This window comes from Benincasa hispida, chromosome 10 (genome assembly GCF_009727055.1).
Source record: "Benincasa hispida cultivar B227 chromosome 10, ASM972705v1, whole genome shotgun sequence".
In the NCBI taxonomy this organism is placed as follows: domain Eukaryota; kingdom Viridiplantae; phylum Streptophyta; class Magnoliopsida; order Cucurbitales; family Cucurbitaceae; genus Benincasa; species Benincasa hispida.
Genome location: NC_052358.1, coordinates 8,117,698 through 8,137,048, shown reverse-complemented (window position 1 = coordinate 8,137,048; position 19,351 = coordinate 8,117,698). Strand labels below are relative to the sequence as shown.

Below are 19,351 nucleotides of genomic sequence, written 5' to 3'. Positions count from 1 at the left end.
ATTTACAACCTTTAAATCTTACCCCATCAGGCTGATCTACAAGATCCCATACCAAGTTGAAGTACATCGACTCCATCTCGAGATTCATGGCTTTGACCCATTCATCTCGGTAAACATCCTCCTTTGTCTTTTTATAGGACAACGGATCCTCAACGTAGCCATCTGTCACCATAGCTAGGATTTTCGTGAAACTCCAATAGCAATCAGGCGGGTTCATACCCCTCCCACTGCATCGAAGTTCCCTCAACTCTTAAGGTGGAACCGACCTACCAGATGAACTATCATCAACAATTCTGGTTGATGAAGCAAGTCCTTCAACAACTCTTGTTGAAGCTTCAGTAGTTTCTTTGGAACGCTCACTTAATACGAATATACTACATGTACTGTGCTCCCTGATGTGATCCTCCTCCAGGAAAGTAGCGTTCATGGAAATAAACACCTTGTTTTCGGACGGATCATAAAAGTAACCTCCTCGTCAACCTTTGGGGTAGCCTACAAAGAGGCACAACCTCAATCGTGATTCCAACTTCTTGGGATTTTCCTTAATTACATGTGTTGCGTAACCCCATATGCTGAAGCGCGTAAACTAGCTTTACGCCCATTCCACAACTCCAAAGGTGTTCCTGCAACATTCTGAGAAGGAACGCAGTTGAGAATGTATACCGCAGTCTCCACTGTGAAACCCCAAAACGAGTTCGGTAAGGAAGCGTAACTCATCATCGAACGAACCGTATCCAACAAGGTTCTAGAGAAATTCATTGGCATTTAGATTGAGTTACGACAGATTTAAATATCTTTATGTTATGAAGGGAACTTACGGCTAAAGGTCTTAGCACATACAAGTTATTTTCCAGTTTAGCTGTACAAATTTCAATACCATCCTTACGAATAAATACTTTATTCAATTTAAAAGAAATATTGTAATTGTATTGTAACATACAGTTTGCAGAAATAAGGTTCCTTTATAGTTTAGAAACTACAAAGACATATTTTAATATAAGAAACTATTCTGTAAAGTAAACTGGATATCTCCCACTGCCACAGCTGAGATGACGTACCTTACTCGCAATGTCTTCTTACCAGCCTGCAACTGTCGCCAAGATCTAATCCCCTTTTTTTACCTTGGCCTTACCCTTGGCAGCCTTCTTTTCCTCCAGATAACAAGGATAATTCTTCTTCCAGTGTCCGTTCTAGTTACAGTGGAAACATTTTCCTTTTCCAATCGGTTGTGGACGCTTCTTTTGGGCGACAGGTGGTGGGTTAGCAGGCGCATTCCCTTTTCCTTTACCATTCTTCTTCTTCTTCCCCTTTTCAGAGTTAGAAGTTGAAGGTGCAGACTTTCTTCCTAAGGTCAAACCTCGATAGAACTTTTTAGAGGACAAGGACGAGACAACATTTGCCTCACCTCCCTTTTTCTTCTTACTTTTCAGCAAGGATTGGTAAGTCTGTAACTTTTTTAAGAGAGTGGTAAGAAAGTAGTCCACTTTTTAAGAATCGTATGATTAACAAAGTGGAGGAAGCTCTCTGACAATGAATGCAAGATAATGCTAACCTAACTGCCCTCATCGATTTTAAACCCATTTATCTCTGCCACGTTAAAGTGGACCATCATTTTCAGCACGTGTTCATAAACAAAGGTGCCTTCCTCCGTTTTGGAGCTAAAGATGCGTTTTAGAGCCTCATGTTTGAGCTGTCGAGACAGCTGTCCGAACATTCCCCGCAAGGACTCCATGATCTCACGAGCTGAGACCATGGAGTCATGTTTCTTGGCCAACACATCACTAAGATTGGCAAGAATATAGGCTCAGGCCTTCTCGTTTGCCTATGTTCAACGCTTGTACGCCGCTCGAACATTTCAAGTAGCGTTCTGAGGTGGAATAGGAGGACATTCCTCCATAAGGACAAACTTCATATCCTCGATGATGAGTACTGTCATGAGCATATATTTCCAACTTGAATAGTTTTTCCCATTCAATTTTTTGGCGCTAAGCAAATTGATAGTGGCTGAAGCCATTAAAAAACCGTTGCTGCAAAAAAAACGAATAACCTTTTATAAGACTTTGCAAAAACCACATTTTAAGCCAATTAATTTTTAGCAAAAAAGATTCCAAGTACCCTAAATGAAAAGACTTCTATTTTGCAATGATGCCCCAATGAGGCAGGACAAGCATCACTGGTGGGGTGATCAGATGGCCCTTCACTGGGACGAGACATTCTCAACCATTATGCAGAACCAACTCTTGGAACTAAATCTAATAGCCACCATTTGTTCGGTCCAAAATAGTTAACCCTTAACAAATCCTGGTAAGTGTAACTCCTCATTTTTTGGCTCCAGAGTCCCGCTCTAATGCACTCACCGTAGGGAAAAGACAGATTAGACAAGAGACTAAGTAACCTTTCCTTTACAAGATATCAAATAAAGAACATGCAAAAAAACCATCCTATAGGGGACACACCCAGGTACCACGAGGCGAGTGCCGCATAAACTTTATTCAATTCAACGAGGGAGACCAAGGGATTTGCTGTCGCACTTCCCGCTCCCACTTACTATGAACACTTTCTCCATCCACCTTGATATTGATCTACCCAAACACCATCCGTTTGGGGGCACCATCCGAGGGTAGATCTCACGGTGTAGACTATGAGGGAGAAAGCGATAGGTGAAAATGAGCATCAAATGCCCTAAGAACCTCCCATTGAATATTCACCTAGGGGTTTTATTAACCTAGACAATCCAGCTACTGATTATGATCTAAGTCATTTATAAAGTTTGTTAAAAAACAACTTTTGTCTTTAAAAAAAAAACAACAAATCAAAGTAATCACATTAAACTCTTTAATGGACTGGCATTAGTATGCATGCATGCATCAAATCTATCTAAATTACATTTCAAGGTAGGTTATCAGGTAGGGGTATTCCGTTACGTCATCTTAAATACCCCAGCCTAAGACAGAACCCGTCTTCGATAAAAGGTCTATTATAGATAGACTTGCTACACATTAATCTTTACTAATCATTTTAGTTTTAATTTCATTTTATAACCATTTATAAAATAAACAAATAAAACACTTCCATACATAACGAAGTATTTATAACGCTTATAAAATATAATGTTAAAAAAAAATAAAGCATACATAAATATAACCTTTATATTATATGTGCATGAGCATGCATTTATGTAAATTAAAACATGCTTCTCTAAATTATAACACTTATAATAAAGAGAATATGTATGACCTAAAGTGGAATTTATCTATATGTGCATACATACCATATGGCATATTAAAAACATACATCGCATGTAATAAATAAAAGATTAATTGACTGGGATGAGCCTTTAAAAAACCAGAATGAAAAAACCTTATCTATTACATTTTTCATCAAGCAAACTGGTTCACAGGCGAACTGGGTCTTGAACCGCCAGGAGGACTCCATCGTGTAGTAAATGTCGTAGGTAGATGATTGTCCAATGCGAACTAGACGATAGGAGCAAAATTAAACGACCGCATAGACGACAACAAGGCAATGAAGCCTGATCGTGTATGTGATCGCTCAATGCTATTACTTAACGCGGTGACATGTAAACGATTTAACTTGCGTTACTAAGCGATCATTTAGTCAGTTACTAAGCAATGAAGCTTGCTGACTAAAACGATCATCTATGTGATCACTTAACGCAGCGTTAGGTAAACGATTTACCTTGCGTTAATAAGCGATCGTTTAATCAGTTACTAAGCGATGAAGCTTGCTGACCAAAATGATCGTCTATGCGATCACTTAACGCGGCGTCAGGTAAACGATTTACCTTGCGTTACTAAGCGATCGTTTAGTCAGTTACTAAGTGATAAAGCTTGCTGCCCTAAACGATTGTCCAGTGCGCGCGCGCATTAAGCGATACGCGAGCATCACATCATCTACACGACTCGATACTCAGTGATCGTATAACCGATCTTTGACACGATGCGATCAACCCTTGATCGCTTACCCGATCATCAACACAATGCGATCATTAGCGATCGCGCACCCCATCAACTGCACGATGCGATCAATACTTGATTGCATACCCCATCGTTTAATCGACACGATCAGTAATGATCACGTACTTCATCGTCTGCACGATGCGATCAACCCTTAATCGTCTCCTTCCTCAAAGAACTACAACGCTTGCTCTGATATTCTTCACGAACGACTCAAAACTCAGACTTTGAATACAGACTCGATAACGATTATTAATGCCAAAAAAATGCAGGGGTCTTTACAAACATTCGAAAATTTAAAAGCATTAAATCAAACCGAGGCTAACATCCACGAAAACATTCATAAGTCCGCACAACCACAACAATTTAATGATTAATCAGTGTAGAAATACACCCACCAAGAACGTATTTGCAATTTGTTTGCAGCAATGAATTGGAATATCAGAAAACCTGGTGCTCTGATACCAATTGAAGGAACTCTTATTCAAGAGTACCTATGAGCGGAAGCAGATATTTCCAATTTATTGTGACAGAATTACTGCATATACATTCAAACATACTTTCATAATGCTAAAGAGATCAAGAAATCATACCAGATGAAGATTTCTACTTCACAGCGAGTTTAAAGCCCAACCGTCTACCTAAAAAAATCAACCACTCGAACAAAAGGAAACGGAGAAGACAACACCACTCAGAGCCCTCAGTATTCTTTGAGTAAGAATCCAAAGTGTGGGCTTTGTTCGGATTTGGTAGAGGGAAGGATGAAGAGAGACCATACACAACGATCAAGCAAGTGGGAGATGCGGTCGTCTATCACATAGACAATATGCTTTGATTGTTTAGGTGAAGTATACAATCGTGTAGTAGAAGTAAGTGATCGTCTAAACGATCGTGTAGGAAAAGGTTGAGCAAACGTCCAAATGATCGCGTAGGAAAAACTAAGCGATCGTTTAGTAAATATCGGGAGCTAAACAATCGCTTAGGAAAAAGGTAAACGATCGTTTAGATAATAGCATGCGACGGTGTAATCGGTATGCGATCGCTTAGCAATATCATATATGTAAGCAATCGTGCAGTAACTATCGTATAGGCACTGATTTTCTAAACAATGACACTATCTTTTTCACAATATCCACGCATACTGAGATCAACATACCGTCTGCTATTTATAATGCACTCATCCGTTATTTAGAACGAAGAGGTGCCTTCCCATTTCCTTTATAACCGTCCAATGAATGTGATCTTATCACATTCATAACTTATAAATTAATATCATATATTAATTATAATATTTTTCCTCTACTAGATATAAATCATATTTATATCTAATTTCCTCCAAATTAATGTATCTCATACATAAAGTTAACTATATCATATTTAATTAACTTGTTCAATTATATCATATATAATCGAACTCCCTCTTGTCAATTTGAACATTGCAAATTGACCCAAAAACTGACTCTCAACTTGTATCCAAGCTACCAAAGGAACCTTATGGACCTATGACTCGAAGCTCAAACGGTACGTGAATAGCTAACTAAACTCTTTAGTCACGATATCCACCATCTGTTAACTGCCAAGTATTCCACTAAAGACTGACAGTTGAACTCTTCTTGCCATAGATATATTTCTATGTCCATTGGATATAACCATTCATCAGTACGATGTCCCTTCACAGATGCTCGTAATTACAGCAGGCCAATTTACCATTTTTCTCCTGTAATTACATCTTCCTCTTTAAATACCACTAATCCCTCTAATGAACAATACAACATAGTCCTACTATGTGTGAACACCTCTCGAGCCATGAGAAGGTGCATGGCGCCACATCGTTCAAGTCCTAGAATCAGCCCTTAAGGGAGCTATCTATCTACTTACCTCTGTCTCGGGGAAGGAGTGAATTCAGTATTGTTTAGCTGAGTTCCCAGCTTCCAAATTAGACGAATCCCTTAAATTGTAGGTTTGGATCGGCGTTCTGGCCACTAGCACCCATGCAAATCAAAGAACCGCCCTCAATGGCAGGAGTTCCCAACTCACTCAGGATTGAGGTCATGTTGCCTATGGTCATCCTAATGAAGTGAAGTCTCAGTTATGAACAGTGTTATATAACGAGACGTTAACACTTCGTGGCCAGATCTTAAACAAAATCTTTGTATAGGATGCCCTCGCTCACATGTCCCCTACACGAATGATTAGGATTAGATCATCTGTGACAAGTCACAACACTTGTGACCATTCCATAAAGCGGGCCGCATTCGTAGCATTACCAGGATATGGTTTCCCTCCTATATCCATATACTACAGACCATTTTGGTTATCACTCAAGACATGATCCACTTGTATGTCACCACATATATGCTTAAGTTACATACAGATAGCCAGGGATATTAAGTTTATTGGTTTGTGGTAAAATGAAAAACATCTAAATTTACAAAGTCAAGTAGTGAAGTAAATATCATTTACATCACAAGTATTCGTACAAAGTTGTTTACAAACTACAAGACACCAGACTTTAGGGCACAAACCTCAATAGTCCGAGCATATGACTAATGTCATCCAAAATTTCCAACAAAATTTAAATTCAATAGTAAAAATAAGGCAACCTTTATGGATTGTAAATATACTATAAACATAAGAATTTAGGTGGTTGTCCTTATAAGTAGAATATGAGTGAGTTATATGAAAATTTTCCATAATAGGGTAGAGAACAATAAGAAGAATCTAAAAAACAATCTAGAGGGGGGAAAATCATAACAAGATATCAAGAGAAGGCCTTAAAATCCCATTTGAGCTAAAAGTGTATCTATGAATAGAAAAAGGTGAAAAGCAAACACAAAGGTATAATAAACCTGAATGAAGAAAGTGATATACATAGCCATCAAAAGAAAACAATCATAAATTTATTTTAGAATTGTATGACTTCTTTAAAACTTAGACAAGCCCAAATAACATAAATTTCCACTAATATCATAAACAATACATACCAATAGCCAGCATCGATAAGAACACATCGTACCTGAAAATTCCCAAAATACTCAAGCAAGTGAAAACTCATCCCAAAATACTAAAAAATAAAATATCAAAATTTAATTTCAAATTTATCTTCATAATTCATCTTTCAACTTCTTAATAATTCTTCCAAATTATTATCATCCCTTATTAAAATCTCTAGCTCTCTGCCGCTAAAAGAGGTTGTAATCTCTAAATCAGTGTGATCACAAGTTCTCGAGACGACACAGATGAAGAAGATGGTGCAAATTCATTGTCGTTGTTGGTGTTCATCTCTTGCAAGGCAGAAGGGTGGATAACAATTATTTGGAAAATTGCAAAAAATTCAAATGGTAAGTGAAAGTTGTTGGGAAGAGGAAGTCTACCAAAATCATGAGGAAACAATTTTTTTTTCTTTCTTTTCAAGCATTGATTTCTAACACCGACTATTTTATGCCACATTTAATTTCTTTATAAAAGAAGAACATAATAAAAAAAACAAAACCCAAAAGAAAAGATGAACGAAAACATGGAAGCTTTAGCGTTGATGACGACCAACGTGAGACAATACAGAAATCAAAAGAATAGGTCAGTGTTAAGGACCGAAATCTAAGAAGACGACCAACTTGAAGACGACTACAATATCGATGAAGACTTTAGAAGGAACAAAATTGAAGAAGACAACCAACTTGAAGACGACTATGATATCAATAAGGACTTCAGAAGGAACGAAATCAAAGAAGATGTCGAGGACCGAAATCTAAGAAGATGACTATAATACCGATGTAGATTTCAGTGGAACAAAATTGAAGAAGATCATGAGAACCAAAATAAAAGACTTCCATGCACCTAAAGAATGCTGAAGATATCGAATAGAATTAGTTTTTTGATTGGTTAGTTGGTTATTTTATTGTTATTGCCATCTGTATTCTGACTGCCTGTTTATTAGGTCAACTCATTAATGAAAATTCAACAGAGGCTTTTAAGTTTCTCTGAGCTTTAATATGGTATCAGATGATTTCAATCTCACTCACGGCTTTTCAAAGTTTTTCTCCTCTTTCCCATGATTGACCTTTCCAATAACCCATTTGCTTCAACATTAATGGCAAACTCTTCATCTTCTTCCACAGTTCTTGATTAATATTTGAACTCTTATTTTCTCCATCACTCTGATAGCACAAATCTTATACTCGTCTCAGATTTATTGACAGGGTCTAACTACACTTCATGGAGTCGTGCTATGATTCTAGGACTCATGGTTAAGAAAAAACTTGGATTTGTTGATGGAAGTTTGTCCAAACCTGATGGAGATTTGCAAAATTCATGGATTTTTTACAACAGTGTAGTTACAACATAGATTTTTAATTCTCTCTTGAAGGAGATCTTTGTGAGTGTTAATATCTTCGATTCAGCACGAGACATTCGGCTTAATATTTAACAATGATATCAACGTAAAAACAGACCTCAGATCTTCCAATTTTGTCGTGAGTTATCGACTCTCTCTCAAGATCAACTCTCTGGTACGACTTACGTCACAAAAATGAAAACGATGTAGAATAAACTTGCCTCTTACTGTCCTTCCTATACTTGTGGTCATTGTACCTGTGGAGGAGTTAAAGATTTGGTTAACTACTTCTAAACAGTGCATGTAATAACTTTTCTCATGGGATTGAACGATTCCTTTAGCCAAATTCGGACACAACTTCTGTTAATGGAACCTGAGCCTTCTTTACAAGGATCATTTTCTCTTGTTGTTCAAGAAATTGAACAACGTGCTTCTGTTGCACCTTTTTCATCATCCAATCTTCCATCCGCTACAACTCTCTTAGTAAAGAACTTTTCCTCCTCTATTTCTTCATTTGTTAATTCCAAGTTCGTATTCCTCATCAAATTCTTCTATTTCTAAGAAGAAAGATCGTCCAATTAGCAGGTATTGTAACATTTCAGGTCATACTATTGAGAATTGTTATAGGTTACATGGATTTTCTCCTAGATATGAAAATCAGAAGAATACCTCAACTAAGCCAGAATCCTCCTCTACAACTTGTTCAAGTTTTATTCCTGGTTTTACGGAAGAACAATGTCAAAGTTTGCTGAGTCTTCTTCAGACACATCTATCCAAAGCCAAGATTACTTCTGATTCTGATGTTATCACTTCCCATGTAGCAGGTACATGTTTTGTTTCTTCTTTATCTGCTGCTTCTACATCTTGGATACTCGATTCTGGTACTACTACACATATTTGTTGTAACGACCCGACCCCCTAGGACCTAGGTAAGGCCGTTACTAAAATAAATGCATGCAAAGAATTTAAAACGATGCTCAGTATTTGAAATAAATGCTAATTAAAAACAAGAGAAGTTCAAAAGACATTTAATAAATGCAATTGTTAAAAACAATAGTAGGGTACCCATAAATCATAAAGGTTAATAAGTTCATATGAAAAACAATTCTTAATACTAAATTTCAAACATCAAAACTAAACATTAAGGGAAACATGAAAGGAACTCTAAATCTCATGATGTGGAAGCGTAAAAACTAGTCCCAGTGACACGATCACGAATTCCGCTGCGCCATCGCCGGTGCATCTCTACCCTTACCTGAAACATCAACATAAGAAAGAATGAGTATGAAATACTCAGTAAGTAACCCCACTACTGGGGTCAGGCTAGGCGTCTATGTCCTCTAGATACCTACCCCTAGTGGAACATATAAACTATTCTGGTCCTCATGGAACACATATATACGTGAAAAACTTATTTCTATCCTACAGTAATTGAATATGTCCATTACCTCTAGTAAGTCTTGTAGGACCCACAACCTCTGGTGAATCTCGAAGGAAACACAGTCTCTTACATACGCATGGTTATGCATACACCTCTTTCGTATACACATAACCCACTTAATGTGTACCTCTTTCGTACACATGGTTACGTATACACCTCTTTTGTATACACATAACCCATTGAAGGTGTACCTCTTTCATACACCTAGTTAAATATACACCTCTTTCGTATACACCTAACCTACTAAGTATGTACCTCTTTCGTACATCTAATTATGTATAACCTTTTTCGTATACACATAATCCACTGAGTATGTACCTCTTTCGTACACCCCAGATCCTCTCTATAAATGTAGGGATGTGTACCTCTTTCGTACACATGGTTAGGCATACACCTCTTTCGTATACACATAACCCACTGAGTATGTACCTCTTTCGTACACCCCAGTACCCTCTAGGTATGTATCACTTTCATACACACCAGCCCTAGTACATCTCTTTCATGTACTGGGTCCTTGGACGTGCATTACTTTCATGCAGTCACATAGTCTGGAAAGGAAAAAAATGGCATCTAACTTCCTATTACATATAACATTCACCTAATCATGAATCCTCTAAAATCTCCTCATCAAGCTCATGTTCATTAACCTCAACATACGTAATTAATCTAGTGTTAATGGATCTGCTCTAGTACATCCCTTTCATGCACTAAACTATGTAAACAATCAAGTATTTGAGATTTCATAATATATAGTACGGTCTACACATTCTCACAATAAATCGCATAACTATGTGAATCAGCAAATGTCGAATTCTCATCTAACTTTAAGACTTTCTGATAGGAGTGCTACTTAACTTACATTTAAGGTCATGCTCAATCATCCTTTTAATATAACTCATAAAATTCTAAATCATACTCATACATTAAAATTTTTCAGACATTATCACATGCTCCTATATCTTTTTTAAACAATCCATTAAATCTTAGAATAGTCAAAAGTATCCTTGCAACTAGTCTTAAAATCCTCAAAAATAAATCATAAATTTATCGTCAAACACAAAGGTAATTCCAGTAGTAAGATACTTACCTCAAAATTGAGCCTAAAATTAATTCAAGCAAATGAACTTCTTTCCAACATTCACAAACTTTGAATTAGATCCTCAAGACAAAGCTTGGTCAATACTTGCTCCAAAACAATCCAGTCTCCAAAATCTCCACCGAAATAGATTTTAGTTCCAATGATCAGCACCTAAATTCCTTTGGAAAATTCCAATTCCATCTTTAAAATAAAGACAAGAGATTTTAGGCCAAGAACTTGTTGAACATTTAATAATTCCAAGAAAAAAATATCCAAACCTTAGTTCGAACAGCAAAACTTACCCAAAACCACTAACTCTGATAATAAAGGCGGCCTACGACGATCTGAGGGAGGCACACGAACGGCTGTGGCAACAGAATAGTGGCTATGAATGTCTGAGGGGCTTACGGTGTCGTCAAATTTGAAAGAGAGAGGGAGAGACGAGCGGCAGAGGGCTCAATGTCTTGTAGGAGGAGGAGTTTCAATCGACAGTGAGACTCCAATGGCAGCAACGTCAGGCGAGCGAGCGACTACATGAGGAATGGAGCTGGACAACGGCGTGACTAGACTAGCGTGGGTCGTGCGACTGGGTTGGTCGGCTTGAGGTTCGAGGCGGCGTGCTAGGGGGAGGCTTCGGCCGAAAAATCTGAGGTGTGAACCGGATGGTTGGCTAGACGGCGATGGTCTGGATGAGCGGCTGGACGATTGGTGACGGCGGCGGGAAGGGAAATTTTCGAGGGGAGGGCAGACGCGATGAAGAAGGAGAAGGGAAATTAGGTTTTTTTTTATAAAATAAAAATAAAAAAAGCAATAATAATAATAATAAAACTAAAAAGGAAATAAAATAAACTATATTTTATTCTTTCCTTATTTCAGTTTATATTATTAAATTCCTTTCCTTTCCAAAATGAAATTAATTTCGGCCATTAATTTTCAAATTGAATAATTTCAATGTCAACAATTAAATTTTCGTAATTACAAAATTCCAAAAATGCCCTCAAATAACAAAATTACTAAAATTATATTAAAAAGTGAAAATTCGGGGTATTACATTTTTTCTTGTCGAGGTTTTTTCTCCCATCTCATGCCTGTGTTTGGGTTGTGTGTTACTTTGCCTGATCAGTCTCGTATCAATGTGGATTTTATTGGTAATATTCATATTGACTCTTATCTCATGCTCCAAAATGTTTTGTTCGTTCCTGTTTTCACTATAATCTGATTTCTATAAGTGCCTTAACTACTGATCAGTCAATTGTGAAGGAACTCTTAACAAAGAGCATCTATGAGTATGTTCGGATCTTTTTAATTTCATTGTGACCGAAATACAACACACACATTCTAACAGATAGTTATGCAAATTACACTAATTAGCGACATGCTTTGATGAATAACATACAAGGGATTGAGTTCACATATCAGTTGAAGACTCTCTTCAATCTCAAACTCAACGCAGCGGAAAAACCTATACGAACTCTATCGCCCAACAAATCAGTCGGCTACGGTAGCATGATTGTTTACACGAACGGCAGCAACACGAACAAGCATGGGCAAGCAGAAGCGGGGACGAAACCACTACTTGGAGCCCTTGGTCTTCTCGGAGTGAGAATCCAAAGTGCGGTCTTTTGTGAATTTGGTAAAGGTCGGAGGAAACGTTGATCATGTAAACGATAAGTAAGTGGGAGAGAAAGCTATCATATAGTGGAGTGCTTATCATTTAGATAAAGCTACACGATCGTGTAGGTTTTACTAAGCGATAATCTAATAATAGGTAAACGGTCGTTTAGAAAACGCGACATGTTAGGCGATCGTTTAGGAAAGCTAAGAAATCGTTTAGAGAAAGGCGTGCGATCGTTTAGACACGAGTGTGCAATCATTTAGACGATGAGACTCTATCGTATAGGCTCTCAGCTAGGCAACTGATACTTTTTCACACCGATTGTGATTTTTTCGAACTCTTTCAAAATGAAACAAATTTTCATTTTATTCTTCGCTTACAATAACCGTATACGGCTTCTCCCACTAATGCACAATTGAGGATAATAATTCGGCCAATTATCTCATAATTAACCAATTTAATTAATAAATGAATATAATCATATTATATTCTTACCATATAGTTTGATATCATATATCTACTATAGTAATTTCTCTTCTACTTGATATAAATCATATATATATCTAAATTCCTCCAAAATAATGTATCTCATACATTTAGCCAATTATATCATATATAATTAACCAGTTCAATTATATCATATATAATCGAACTCCCTCTTGTTAATTTGAACATTTCAAACTGAACCAAAAACGTATTCTCGACTTTATCCAAGCTACCTAGGGGACCTTATGGACCTGTGGCTCGAAGCTCCAACGGTACGTGAATAGCTGACTAAACTCTTTAGCCACGAGATCCACTATCTGTTAACTGCCAGCATTCCACTAAAGACCAGCAGCTGAACTCTTCTTACCACAAATATATTTCTGTGTCTATCAGATATAACTGATAACTTGTAGAAATACAAGTTATTTATGCTGTTTTATTTATATATGGCGGCAAAAACAGAGAAAGTTGCGTCAATAGTATAAGAATTGGCTAAGAAATACGAAAATTATGAAATATCGTAAACACGCCCATTAACACCATTGCGATGGCAAAATAGAATGTTTCAGTCTCTGTTTTGCAGGAAATAGGTCACCGCATGTGTTAATGGCTCGAAGACAAAATGTACGATGCATCTACATCGCTTGCACCCATCAAACAAGAATGAAGAGATGATCAACGCAATGACGGCGAATGCGACAATCGATCAAGTGCTTTAGTGATCAACGTATTTCAACCACATGCGGTAATCAAAGACAACACCGCATGCGACGATCGATCGAAGATGTGAAAAGCAACGCATTTGCAAACGATTCTGAAAACTTTCTGTTATGCAATTCTGACGGATTGATCGTGGAACAGAAAGGAATTTTCCATTATGCCATTGCAGGAATTACCATAATTAGACAGTGGGGACCACAAATTCAAAAAGCCAAGGTCTTGCCTATAAATAGCTTCCTCAAACTCGCTGAAATACATACATGCATATACTGAAACGGGGAGAGAGAGACTGGTTTGAAGAACCTTTACAGAGTAAATCTGGGAGAACTACGAAACAAGGCTGAAAAGTGAGTCTCCGAGTAAGGAATTCTTCCGATTCCCAAAGCTGGAGCTCTGTGCAAAAGGTCAATTCTACTGGGAAAGCAAGCCTGAGAGAGAAGCTTTCCTCTCCACCACATCCATACGCCAGCAAGCACACGTCTTCGATCGGGATTTCTGTCAAGACGTTGACACTCTTTCCGTATTTATTTCTATTCTCTAATTCATCTTTCGTGTTCATCTTCTTTAATCCTTCATTCACAAACATGTATCAAATGCTTAATTTTAGAATTAAATGTTATCATCGTCACCATTATCATCTCTCTGTCTCTTTCCATACATTTATCATCCATTTTCTCCATGATGTGTTCTTAATCCCCGAGGTAAAAAGCGAGAATTAAGCGAATGAGTTAATGATGTGTTAAGGAATGAATTAAGTTTAGCTAAAGCATGCTTGATGGAATCTTCACCTGTGAGAGCAGAAATGAAGATGTTATTCCGCCTATCGAGAGAGGTTGGAAGAATGCGTTAACTAAAGCGAGAAATATTTTCAGAGATGGAAACAACCTTGCATTCATCACGTTCATCTCTGTTTCACCATAGACGTATGCGAACGCGGCCGATCACTAAAAGGTGTACTCCAAGAAAAAATGAAACCTTAGTTGCGTTCTTAACATGATTGACGAACTTGCGATGTTTTTTCTCTTTACTTTTTCTCTTTCTGCTTCATTCATAAGACTTGCCATCGCATTCATCGATTCTTTTGTACAACATCACAGTCAGTCCTCGACCCCTGTATCATGTATCATGTATCATAGTAGTTTAGGAATTTACTTTATCAACGCATTTTTACTTTTAGCGTAATTTATATTTCTATACAAACCAAAATTCTTTATTCATTATTGTAACCGGTCGCATGTATCACATAAGTATCGCATTTAACGACAACAATCCCCTTGTTCAACCTCGGATCATTCTGAGAAACTTGCGTTGGAATTATACTTAGTTTCAGCGCAAGGAAACTTGTGACATACACTACTTCATCGCATACTACGAGCATATCATTATCAACCATACACTTAGAATGTAGTATCGCATAAATCATCTTTATTGCAAAGCATTTGAGTGCACATAGAGAATCATTCTTTCATTCATCAGCGCAATAGATAGATAACATTCCATTTGTATCATTCATATTCATCATTGTCTATATGCATAAAGATAAAGATTATAAATTTTTGTCATCAATAACCAATCATGAGTACAATGAGCCTTCACAGATGCTCGTAAGTATAGCTGGACCAAATTATCGTTTTGCCCTTGTACTTACATCTTACTCTTTAAGTACCACCGATTTCTCTAATGAACAATACAACATAGTCCAACTATGTGTGAACACCTCTTGCGCCAAGAGAAGGTGTATGATGTCACATCGTTCAAGCCCCAAAATCAGCCCTTAAATGAGCTATCTATCTACTTACTCCTACTTCGGGGAAGGAGTGAATTCCATCTTGTGTAAATGCTGTCTCTTATACACATCTAGATGTGTATAAGAGACAGCCGCCTCGGGGAAGGAATGAATTCTATCTTGTGTAGCTGAGTTCCCAGTTCCCAAATAAGACGAATCCTCAAAATGGTAGGTTTGAATCGACGAACTAGCCACTCACACCCATACAAATCAAAGGACCGCCCTCAATGGCAGGAGTTCCCAACTCACTCAAGAATGAGGTCATGTTACCTATGGTCATCCGAGTGAAGTGAAGTCTCTGTCATGAACAGTGTTATATAATGAGACGTTAACACTTCGTGGCCAGGTCTTATACAAACTCTTTGTATAGGATGCCCCTGCTCGCATGTCCCCAACACAAATGATCAGGATCAGACCATTTGTGACAAGTCACAACACTTATTACCATTCCACAAAGCGGGCCGCATCCGTAGCGTTATCAGGATAAAGTTTCCCTCCTATATACATATACTACATACCATTTTGATTATCACTCAAGATATGATCCACTTGTATGTCACCACATACATGCTTGAGTTACATACAGATAACCAGGGATTTTATGTTTATTGGTTTATGGTAATGAAAATAAAACAAGCAACTGAGTAAAATACAATATGTGAATTAAATATCATATATTATACAACACAAGCATTCGTACATACTATTTACAAACTACAGGACACGAGACTTTAGGGCATGAACCCCAACAAATTATTGTTAAGCTTTTTTGGAATTCCTACATTATTCAGGACAAGTCAACCATGAAGATGCTTAGGAAGGCTGATCTTTACCTTTTAAATTTCAGAATAATACTTCTACTACTTGTATGATTTGTCCCCTTGCAAAGCAGAAAAGTCTGTCTTTCATATCTCATAATAATGTAGCTTCACATGTGTTTGATCTTATTCACTATTATATTTGGGAACCATATCAGAATCCTATGCATTCTAGTTATTGGTACTTTCTAACACTTATTGATGAGCATTCCCAATATACATAGGTTTTTTTTATGAAACAAAAGTCCGGTGCTTTAGTCATTGTTCCACGTTTCTCCAAACTCGTTGAGAATCAGTTTAAAGCATCTATTAAATAGTTTTAGTTTGATAATACTCCAAAACTTGCTTTTACTGATTTCTTTGTTACTAAAGGAATTCTATATCAGTATTCTTATGTTGCTCGTCCAGGACAGAACTCTGTTGTTGAGAGAAAATATCAACATCTTTTAAATGTTTTTCGTTCTTTACTCTTTCAACCACGTGTTCCTATTAAGTTTTGGGGTGAATGTGTTCTCACTGCTTTCTTTCTCATCAATTGGATTCCTTCTCCTTTATTACAGTGGACTACTCCTTATTTTTGTTTATATGGACAGTGTTGGGCTAACCACTCTTCAAACCAACGGTTGAAGTTTCATCCTCGTGTAATTTCTGCTGTATTTTTGGGTTATCCTCTAAGGATACCAACTTTATGATATTGAAAAGCAGTGCATTTTTACTTCAAGGGATGCCACTTTCCATGAAAATATGTTCTCTTTTCACAATATCACTGATCAATATGAAGCTGTAGATAATTTTCCAGATTTGGTATTACCAAGGATATTGTCTACTTCCTTACCTAATATTGTTTCTACTGATACTAGTGTGAATAGACATTCTCTTCATGATGTTGCAGCCACACCACCTAACATTCATAGTGATAGTCTTATTGTGAATAATCATGATGATTAAATTGCTTCTTCAAATGATGATATGCATACAAAATCTTGAAATGATGTTATTGTTGTTGCTGAAACTAGGCAATCTTCTCATGATATTCATGATGCCTCGAATCATTACTGTCTTGGTGGTTCTTCCAATGGTGTTCTTGATAGTGATTGCATCATTACTCATCATTCTACCAGAATAACAAAACTTCCTTCTTATTTAAGGGAGTATCGTTGTAGTCTTTTACATGCTACCTCTATGGAACCAACTAAATCTCGATATTCTTTGACTTCTGTTATATCATATGAAAAACTTTCTCCTACTTATCGACATTTTGTTTTGAGTGTTTCTTCTGAATATGAACCACGATTCTATCACCATGCTGTCTCTTTTCCTCATTGGAGGTTTACCATGGCTGATGAATTAAAAGCGTCGGAAGCCAACAACACCTGGTCTGTAATTCCTCTTCCTCCAGGGCAACACTCTATTGGTTGCAAGTGGATCTATTGAACATTACAAAGCTCGTTTCGTTGCAAAGGGATATAGTCAACAAGAAGGCTTAAATTACATTGAAACCTTCTCTTTGTGGGTAAATTGGTAACAAATTAATTCTTCATATTATAAAGTTAGAATTTGAATTTCATCCAAATAAACTTTATAATAAAATATGTATTTAATTGTATCCAATATAATTAATATTTTCCCTCATAAATTTGAACATTTCAAATTTTTCTTTCAACATATTTGATTCTTACCGGTCTATGAGCTAGCAAGGAGTCCTTATGGACCTATAGATTATAAACTCCAATGATCCAAGATTAACTAATTATATTAACCTCCGTTCATTAACTATAGGGCAAATCACTATAGACCCATATTTGTACTCTGATACACCACCATAGGACAAGTTGTACCCATAGATATAATCAGTATAAACAAGTCGATCATTCACAAGTTGTTCATAATCATAGTTGGGTCAAAGTGCCCGTTTCACCCATGTAATTACCTTTTTTCCTTAAGTACCACTGATTTCTGTAATGAACAATTAGTTCACGGTTCAACCATAAACTGTCCCTCTCAAGTTAGTGAGAGAGTGGGACCCCTTGTTCAAGACTCAAAATTAGCATTTCAGGAAACTACTCATCTACTTACCTTGTCGAGAGGAGTGAATTTCATCTTGTGAAAATATATTCCCAACTCCTCATTTAATCAAACTTTCCTAAAATGGTAGGCTTATTGAGTCAGCAACTTGGGTTACTCTCAACCGTGCAAATCAAAGGTCTAACCTCACATACATGAGTTCATAAGTTATTCAAGATTAAAATCGAGTCGCACATGATTATCGTGTGAAATATTTACCTCATCAATTAATGGATTTACAAAGAGAAATTAAATATTTCACTTTCCGGTCTTATACAAACACTTTATATAGAATATCTCACTCACATACCTCCACATGAACAGTTTAGATCAAATCATTTGTAACTATTACAAAGTGGGTCATATCCATAGTATCGCATGAACCACTTATATGTCAACTACATATTGTTCCAAACTACATGTTGAATTTTTCTGGTTAATGGATGAGTTAATATCGCATAATTAATAAATAAACTAATTAATTAGGAGGCTTTAGGGTACACATCCCAACAAAAGCATGATGTGTAAATCATATGAGAGTTGCAGAGCATGTTGCATAATTCATGTGTTGGTTATTTTATAGAGCATGTTGCGCAATTCATGCGTTGGGTTACATTGCATGACATAATGTGAGCATCTGGATTACTGTGTTTGTTTTTCGGGCATTCTAGATTTCTATATAGTGAGCATTTAGATTACCGTATTTGTTTTACGATATTGTGAGATGTCCTGACATTTGAATATTCTGGGGCATTTTAGAATGCTCGGACAGAAGGCATCTGAAGAGTTTTGAATGCCCTCCTAAAACATGGGTTTTCCAGATTCCCGAGTTGAGGGTATTCCAATTTTACCTTTTTGTCCATTTTTTTAATTTTATTTTGCATATGTATATTAATCTTCATTTTCATTATATAATTACTATAAATATTGTCAACCATGTATATCATATAATTTAGTTATATTGTAATTTTTATTATTTTTTAGCAACATATTCAAATTTAAATTTAAAATAATATTTATTTTATAAAAAAAA

General features: G+C 36.7%; 1 long non-coding RNA gene across 1 annotated transcript; it reads right to left on the bottom strand.

The window, feature by feature from the left end:
- Positions 1-9,500: 9,500 nt before the first annotated feature.
- On the bottom strand, positions 9,501-11,632 carry LOC120088529. Its single transcript, XR_005484950.1, has 3 exons — positions 11,132-11,632; positions 10,839-11,030; positions 9,501-9,565 (listed from the first exon to the last, which is right to left on the bottom strand). It is a non-coding gene; the product is annotated as an uncharacterized LOC120088529 (long non-coding RNA).
- Positions 11,633-19,351: the final 7,719 nt, after the last annotated feature.